Source organism: Mustela erminea, chromosome 16 (genome assembly GCF_009829155.1).
Source record: "Mustela erminea isolate mMusErm1 chromosome 16, mMusErm1.Pri, whole genome shotgun sequence".
Lineage (NCBI taxonomy): Eukaryota > Metazoa > Chordata > Mammalia > Carnivora > Mustelidae > Mustela > Mustela erminea.
In genome coordinates this window covers 28,092,751-28,100,855 of record NC_045629.1, presented here as the reverse complement: position 1 = coordinate 28,100,855, position 8,105 = coordinate 28,092,751, and positions in this window count along the sequence as shown.

Below are 8,105 nucleotides of genomic sequence, written 5' to 3'. Positions count from 1 at the left end.
TTCCACTTTTCTTCCTTTTCCAATCCCCAGGCTTAGATACTAAGACTATTTTGTTTTGTGTTTTTCCAGAACTTTTTTTTTAATAAATAAAAATAGGATATTTATAAACATGCTCTCTTGCTTCTTTTTTCTTCCAACATAAACATTTAATTTGGGGAATTTCAGATAAGATAACTGCTTTGAGTGACTGCACCGTATTTAGAAGTTTGGATATCAGATCCTCTATTTTAATACTCATTCAATGATGGATAAGTTTGGTGTCTTGGGTTCCTCATTCTTACAAAATGCTGCAATGGACCTCTCTGTACCTGCGTCTTTGTAACATCTTTTCTTGACCATGGTTCACACTCCTCTCTTCCTCTTGATGATGCTTCACTCAACATAGTCCTAGGGATCATCAGTTTTACAAAGAAACATTAGAGAGATGGTAAAGGGAAAAATGGACTGGAATACAAATTCAGATCCCAAAGCTAATTTTCTTCTCACAAAAACATGTCCATCTAATACCATATAAAATACCAATTTGAATGCTTTGACTCAGTTATAACAGATTGTTCACAGTCACTGTACAAAAATCTCACTCTGACATTTTTCTTCTAGCTATTCTCAAACCTCAGCATGTATTTGAATGTTGTCCAATTTTAACAAGCTCAGCACGCTTCCTCATTGCCTTTTTCCATCTCTAATTATTTCATTTTTCTGGTATGTGTGATTTGATCTCTGCACTTCAATCTTCCCTGTCCTTATTTGCTAAGGTAGGAATCCCCCTACCTTAGTTCAAAGCACTGGCCTGCTCAGGAGTCTCAGTTCAGCTTCTGAAAACCAGCTTACTTGCTGAAAAGGGGGCAATCATCCTTCTTCATAAAACAAACCTGTTGTACCTAGTTATACATGAGGTATACATAAGAATTTTCTCACAAATTTAATATGAAAAACTGAAAAAATCAACAAAGTAATAGCTGAGAGTAATAATGAATTTAATTCACTACTTGCCTTACTTGAGCCAAATTCTTTGCATGTGATATATCATTTAATCCTTCCAATGTTTTGATGAGGTTGTTACTATCATTGAGTCCATTTTATAGGTTAAATAACTTGGCAAAAAACATTTGTCTGTAAGAAAAGAAACAGTAATTTCAATTCAGGTCTGTCTGGCTCCAGAGTCCAGAGATACTATTATTCCTCCTTTAGGTGAATACTCAGGTGCTTAATCATAATTTCTATTATACTGAGGGATGGCTTATCTTTTTATAAATGTAATGTCTGAAATATTAATGGAAACAAACATGGAAATAGATTTTATTGTAGAAATTACTATAGCTTATGATGTTTCAAGATTTTATCCAATGCCTAAAGAGAGGACATACTATGTACAAAACTATTATTGTGTCTGTTGCCTTAATCTATTTTGCATACTCTTTTAATATATGGTTTCTGGAATTAAGTAGAAATTTGTTGCTAACTTATCACATTGACCTATTTAGGATAGTTCTAATTTGAGATACGTGTGATGCATAAACATCTGGGAGCCATAGATCTAGGATAAGATGAAGAATGTGTATTGAGATAGAATAATAAGACTCATTTAGAAGGCAGATTTAATATGAGAAGAAAAGCAATAGTAGGAAAATTCAAGACTGCATGGGGTTAGACAAGTCAGATTCTCATAATAAGCACCAATAATAAAATCCCACCTGTAGGTCAAATCATTCTAGTATAAATATGGTCCATGTGACCCTCAGCTTACTAGAGAAATCTCTCAGTGTCTGATATTGGCTTTGATAAAAATATCATTATTGTTTTAATAATATTTTATCAGTCTAACATTCATTGTTTTCACAATTTATTTTATCCAACAAATTAGGAGATGATTTTCAGTTTCAGTAAATGAAATAAAGTCTTATGAAAGAGAAAACACCATCACCATAGCTAGGAAAACAGGCAGACTATAGTAGGATAGAAGGCATAATTACATGCTTTGATATTTATGATGAAAGAACAGAGCGGAAAGAAAAATGACAAAAATGCTATCTTAGCCCTTTATGAAACAAAGAAAACCTGAAGGTCGTGCAATAGTAATTTTCATCATTCCTTCCAAAGCCTTGCCAAGCTTTGAAAATTCATATGTAATAGCAGCTAGTGTTTCTAAGTGAAAATACATTGAAATCATCTTGGGATACATAGTCTATTAAAGGAAAAACTTCGTTTTCTTCCCACAAAGAAAATAAAATTTGATTTCAGAAACTGATATTGACTCTATTTAAATAAACATTTTTCAGTTCATACAATATTCTGTTGTATGGTTCTTTCCTTCTTTCTTTCTTCCTTTTTTTTTTCTTTCTTCGAAGTATATTCAAAAATCAAGGATCACATAGAAATTGTATTCAATAATCTGAAAATTATTTTGTTAAAAAATCACTTTCTAGGCAAACAGTAGGATAAAAAATCTAAAATCCCATTGTATATTTTTCCAATTCTACAACGGATAATATGAAAATTACATAAATACAAATTTTCTCAAGATCTTAAAGTGAAATATTCTAAATATTTAAAGTTGTTTATAAAACTCTCTCTTCTATATCATTTCAACATATGATAAAAGAGCCAGCAGTTTTGCTTTCTAAAAGAACTTATTTATGTACATTCATATATTCACTGACTATGGCTTTTAGTATTTCACTATTGAGAAGCATATGATGTTTTGAAATGATTCCCAAACTCATTTTCTCCAATCTAGGTATACAGAAATGAGCCAGTTTCACGAAATGATTAACTGTGCTAGCCTAGTCTCAATATATGTCTAAAACAGTAACTGCAGAGGTAGTAAAATATTTATTTTCTTTCATGTTATCTCATTTTTAGTAATGCTTATTTAAAAAATATTTGTTCCCTATGTATACTATCTCTTTTCTCTCTGGAATTCCCTATACCATTGTGAAAAACCATGAGGGAGGGTAAATTGGTTGGTGGTTGTGTTGTTTTTCTTTTTCCTTTCCTTTCTTTCTCTTACCAACACTGCTTATTAAAAAGATTTTTTAAATAGGAGAAGCATATGATTATTAGAAAAAGGAAAATATGACTCTCGTTTGTCCAAGTACCCCTACATGAATGTGCCAAACATTTGAGCTTTTATTGCCTCTTTGAAATAGCTGTTACCTTTAGTTCTCTTTTGTCTATCATTCTTATGAAGTTTTCCAGGAAGGCTTTAGTGATTCTTTCTTCATCCTTTCATTTAGATGTGCTTTAGCTATAGAGTACTATAGAGAGTTACTTTCAGAATCTTCTTTATCGGGTGAAAAGTAAACAAAAACAACAACAACAAAACACAAAGCCCCAAACAAAATCATAGTAGAATTCCGAATTTATGGTGCACTTCACCTGAATGAAAATGAAATAAGTGATTATCACTAACATAAGGTTAAGAGAAAGGCATGTTTAAAGTCACTTTAGAGATAAGCAGTTTCCTCTAAGGCAGTATATTTATAATGTATGTGTATATATAGATAGATGTCCCAATTGCAAAGTCCTGTCTTAATATTCCCAGAATCAAAAACAGAGCCAAATTGCTCATTTCTTTTCAATTACGATGCAATCATAACTTTCTAGGAAATATTATTGAGGTAATTCCTATATACCAAAACAGAAATTTGATTTGAATAATTGGCTAAGTGACAAAGTTCTCAATTCAGTTCTTTTTTTCAGTGGAAATGTTTACTTGGAATACTCTTTGGACTGTTAGGCATAAAATTTAACCAGTATATTTGAACCAAACGTTTAGTCCTCTTTAGCATATAGTCTAAACAATTTTCTTGTGAAAATGATTGCTCGGCTAACGCATGGATGAGAGACACTGTGAAGCAGATCACATTTTCTGTCATTGCCTAAGTTGTGTTTTTGAGAATTAGGGTAGAAACTCCTATTGTTTTTGGAACAGCGTAAGTAGATTGTTTTTCAAATAGCATAAAACCCTTCTATCTTAGCTTTGGTAGATTTTATCTACTTTATACTATGTTAAACAAATTATTCGTTCCATGTTTTGAAGGGGAGTCCTGGAAATACAAAACACAAGCTGCACACACCAGGCTGATCCACCTCCATCCCACTTACCCTGAGAGATTAACTAGAGATGTCATAGGTTTTATGAGGGAACAGGAATCCCCTATTTTGAATTGTATAATTGAATTTGTAAAAGATTTGTAGAGGGGACAAAGAGATAAGATTCTTTTACCACTATACCTTTAGTGAGTAAAATTTAAATTTATATTAAATTAAGTGAGAAATGCAGTTATCTTAATGCAACAGTCTATTAAGACAGGATATTTCTTTTTTCCGACTAAGTTTGGAATCATGAAATCCAGAGAGATTGGTGCTCATATTAGTAAGGTAAAGGAAAAAAAAAAAACAGATTATTGACATGAAGGAATATTTTACTGAGAGAATTTCAGAAAGTATTTTAAGGAGTGGGCTAGAAAACTGCTTCTTTTAGATTTGGGCATGCATATATTTAGGATCATCCCTAGAAATTTGCTATGGATAATATTTTCTTGCTGTTGATATTAGTAAGAGCTAACTGCTGTGGAACAAGTTTGGCAGAAGCCGATGGTCTGTTTGAGAGACTTTAACAGAGTGGTAACTACTTAATCTTTAAGAATGTAGCTAGAATTTATCCCTAACTAAAGCTAAGTACCATGATGAGAGTGTGTTTGGTAAATACTATGAGAGAAAATTACAAAAAACTCTGAAGAGAGGATTCAAGAGAACTTGAAGTCATTAGGTATTTCCCTGGATATATTATGCCAAAGTAAGTAAATAAATAAATAAATAAAAGATATAATTTGTTTAGGGGAGTGGTTGGTACTTCCAAGTTCCTTAAACCAAGACAAGCAGGTAGCTCCTTTATGCTCTCATGGGTGCCAGAGTGCCATCTAGTGGTGGTCAAGGTGAACTAAAGGCACCTGACCCTCATGATGTAAAGAACTTAACAATAGGCACCAACATTTCAACAAGACTTTTACTCTTGATGTATCTCACTTAATTTCTTCATTCATAATTTAATAATGTTAAAATATGAATATAAGTTAAGTGAATGTAAAATATTCTACAATTTAGTTAATCCCATTGTTATGAAATTCAGATTTATTTTTTATTTTTTTTATTTCTCAATATCCTTTTTTTAAGAATGAGAGCAAGCACACATGGGCATACATGCCCACATGTAGGAGGGGGAAGAAGTGGAGAGAGAGAGAGAGAGAGTATCTTAAGCAGACTTCATGCCCATCATGGAGCCGGTGGGCAGCTCAATTCCACAACCATGAGATCATGACCTGAGCCAAGATCAAGAGTCTGAGGATTAACTGACTGAGACACACAGGCACCCCTCAATATCTTTTTTTAAAAATTACCTTTGTACAAATGTCAAATATAACGATGCTCTATTTTGTGTTTCTCTTGAACTGATTCACAATACTGACATAAATATTTCATAAATCACTTCATCCCTCCCCGAGCCACAATCTTTTCTAAGTCCATGTACGTTGGGCAAAACATTATAATAAATAGTTTTTGAAAGTGTCACCATTTCTGACAATACCAGCATAGCATTTACAATACATGGAAATATTAGATACTTGTAACTTTTTACTCTTTAACTGCATAGAAATGAGGATCTGTTTAAAATATATTAGCCATGGGTCCCTATACAAATAAGTAAAAGAAAGAGTTAAATTTGAGGCCAATTCCAGACTGATTTCTTGTTCTTTATGATAGTTTTTGAGTAATTTTATTATTATAAGGCTCGAAATGACTCCAAATAGATACTTAGATACCAGTGTGTTGAATTTGTTGTTGTAGGAAGGACACTGATCTCTAACCAGGAGACTCATCCCAGTCTTGGTTAGCTTCTGACCTTATGACAACAGAGTCACCCTATTTTTCCTTCTCCCCTTTCTTTCATCTCAAAATGAGATGATGCTTCTCAACAGAACTATTTGGGGATGCTTGTTCATAATCTACTGTCTGAGAAGACAATGTTTGGCATTGCAAAATGCATTACACATTTTGACTAAGATTTCCATAAGGTTTTTTGAAATCAACTTAATGAGGTATAAATTACATACAATAATATTAACCTATTTAAATTGTACTTGTTGAGGTCATAAAAGCACACGCCCATGTTACCACTGCCACAATCAACATATAAAACATTTTATCACACAAAATTTCCTTCATGACCCCTGTAATCAGCCCTTCCCCCACTCCAAGACTTCATTGAATTGTGATTCATGTATTCTCTGTTCCCTACATATCCCTTACATCTATTCCTTGAATACTGGAGTTTGATTATTAAATTATATGTTCTTTTAAGTGATTTCCAACTCAAAAGTGCTTTGATTTAATCATATTTATATAATGAATTTGATCATTGCATGCACTACCTGTTTCTTTCACTTCATGGCCATAAGCCTCAGCCATAATCCAGATCAGTAATTTTAGGGATACAGTTAGTCACACACAAATGTACACACACACACACACACACACACATGCACACACAAGATGAAAGGAGACTGATAATAAAAGAGATTTTAGAAATACATCAACTATGAGATATCACCTCACACCAGTCAGAATGGCTAAAATCAACAAGTCAGGAAATGACAGATGCTGGCGAGGATGCGGAGAAAGGTGAACCCTCCTACACTGTTGGTGGGAATGCAAGCTGGTGCAGCCACTCTGGAAAACAGCATGGAGGTTCCTCAAAATGTTGAAAATAGAACTGCCCTATGACCCAGCAAATGCACTATTGGGTATTTACCCTAAAGATACAAACGTAGTGATCCAAAGGGGTACGTGCACCCGAATGTTTATAGCAGCAATGTCCACAATAGCCAAACTAAGGAAAGAACCTAGATGTCCATCAACAGATGAATGGGTCAAGAAGATGTGGTATATATACACAATGGAATACTATGCAGCCATCAAAAGAAATGAAATCTTGCCATTTGCGACAACATGGATGGAACTAGAGCGTATCATGCTTAGCGAAATAAGTCAAGCAGAGAAAGACAACTATCATATGATCTCCCTGATATGAGGAAGTGGTGATGCAACATGGGGGCTTAAGTGGGTAGGAGAAGAATCAATGAAACAAGATGGGATTGGGAGGGAGACAAACCATAAGTGACTCTTAATCTCACAAAACAAACTGAGGGTTGCTGGGGGGAGGGGGTTTGGGAGAAGGGGGTGGGATTATGGACATTGGGGAGGGTATGTGCTTTGGTGAGTGCTGTGAAGTGTGTAAACCTGGTGATTCACAGACCTGTACCCCTGGGGATAAAAATATATGTTTATAAAAAATAAAAAATTAAAAAAAAAAGAAATACATCAACTAGTTTGCCTTAAAGTTATCTAATGCTGTATGTCAATTACATTTTAATAATACTGAGAGAAAAATAAGGAAAGACATCAGCTAAATGCTGCAAGTGGGTGTTAGATACTTATTTGAACCAATCAATAATAAAGAACCACATGTTTGAGTCAGTCAAGAAAATATGGTTATAGAATGGATATTAATTACTGTGAATTTAGTTTGATATGCAAAGCTATCATGTATTATGTAAAAAAAAATTCCGAAACTATTATTAGGGTTAGTATTTAATAAAAGAAAACTCTTAAAAAGAAAATTTTCTATTACTAAAGATATAAGTATTCCAAAATACATTTGATTCTGAGAAATCTTGTTATGGACAAAAAATTAAATTCAAAATAAATATTGAAAGTTTCCACACAGTAGAATTTCTAAGCTTAAATTTACAATGACCCAAAATGCATAACATTTGAACAACCACTACCTACTTACCTTTCTGTTTAAATGTCGATTAATAGTGTGTGGCATTCAGGTAATCAACAAATTCTGGAGAATTCATATACTGCAGTAGCCAAACAGAACACATTCCACTGAAATTTGAAGATGTGCAATGTGTCTATATTTATATGTATGTATGCATATATTCCATAAAAGTACATAAAAGAAAAGGAAATGATCATGTCTTTTTATGAAAAAAGAGGAAATTTAAAGTTAGACTGTATTAAATTCCCATTGATAA